The sequence below is a fragment of the Marmota marmota genome, unplaced genomic scaffold (assembly GCF_001458135.2).
Source record: "Marmota marmota marmota unplaced genomic scaffold, marMar, whole genome shotgun sequence".
Taxonomy (NCBI): domain Eukaryota; kingdom Metazoa; phylum Chordata; class Mammalia; order Rodentia; family Sciuridae; genus Marmota; species Marmota marmota.
The window spans coordinates 13,382,598-13,384,149 of NW_026000242.1; positions in this window are offsets into that span (position 1 = coordinate 13,382,598).

Below are 1,552 nucleotides of genomic sequence, written 5' to 3' on the forward strand. Positions count from 1 at the left end.
GTGATAGGAATTAAACAAGGCAAACAAGTCATAAAAGGATGATTTAAACACGAAATAGAGGAAATGCAAGGCTCTGCAGTGCAAAATTCATGATAAAACTCTACGGTGGATGCAAAGTCCAGTAGCTGCACACTGGTTTCAGCTGCAAAGAGTCCCCCTTAAAAACTGAGTGTTTCCAGTTATATATGCATTATAAATCCCATATATGTGTGTGCATATTCATATGATTCATAGAGGCCTATACAAGCCTACTTTAAACAATGTGATATGGACAAGGCTTAAAATGAACTGGAACACTGTATCTCCATTATTTTCACAATAAGAAACCTGGGGGTTGGTGGTGTTGCTGGTTTTGTGTGTGTGTGTGTGTGTGTGTTGGACAGAATCCCTTGCTTGGAACAGAGCCTGCCAGAGTTCTATTCTTCTACAACCTGTCCTAATAACAGCCCAACCCGGCAGGAACCTTGCTTTTTTTCCTTCTTATCATAAAAACAAACCAATCCCGCAACCACGTAGTATCATAGAGTGGTATCCTTCCCCTCATTAATCTGCTGCCGGATTTTTTTTTTTTTTTTCTAGTCCTGACTCCAAGGGAAGAATGCCACCTACCGAATCTTCCGCACCAGTCAGCCAGTCCTGCGAAGCGCAGCAATACTAACTCAACCCAGGTTGGCTCCAAATCCCCTCCTCTGATTACTCTTCAGGCAGGAAGGGGGTGAAAAAGCCAGTATTTGGGCTAACAGGAAACTATGCTCTCAGCGCAGATATCTGATAAACACTTCCACATATTGTAGCCTTCTCAATAGCTAAGCCAGATTTCAACGTCCTCTCTGCCTGCATTTTCCTTAATTGCGCTTTCACATTCGGAAAGCCCGCATCTTTGCACCCACAGACAGCGGAAACCGCGGGTGTAAACGTGCAAGGGCTGCTGCCCAGCGGCTGCCTAAGCCAGCCGTGTTACCAGTCTAGCCTTAGCGATTGAGAACTGCACAAGAGGTCAAGCGATGACATGGGGCTTCCAAATTTAAACAGCCGCTGCACTCTGAGCCATGCAACCCCATCCCGAGCCCTGGGGCGTAGGGTGGGGGTGGGGGTTCTCCGCAGTCCGCTGAAAGCGGGCGGGGAATCACTGCAACTCCTCTGTTTCAGGCTGAGGTCGCCACCGCTCCACAGATGCAAGCGCTGAAGGGGCGCCTTTCCCCCGGACGCCGCGGGAAAGGAAGGGGTCGGGTGGGAGTGGGCAGGGCTGCGTGAGAGCCGACTGTTATGCACTTCAGGCCCTCGTGCATGACCTGAGTGGGTGAGCTTCTTAGGGCAGGGCCCACTGGGAGCATAGGTCCGATACTGTCAGTCGCCTGGTCCCTAATATTATATGCACTCGGGCACCCGCGCTACCCGCCCTCAGGGGAGGGCGGAAGCCTGAAGAGGGAGCCGGGACCGAGGCGGGTCGGGTCGTGGTTCTGACTGGCGGTCGCGGCGGTAATCGCCTGCAGCCCGCGGCGCCGCGCGCAGGCTGCGGTACATGGCCCCGACGGGAGGCGAGCCGCCCTCA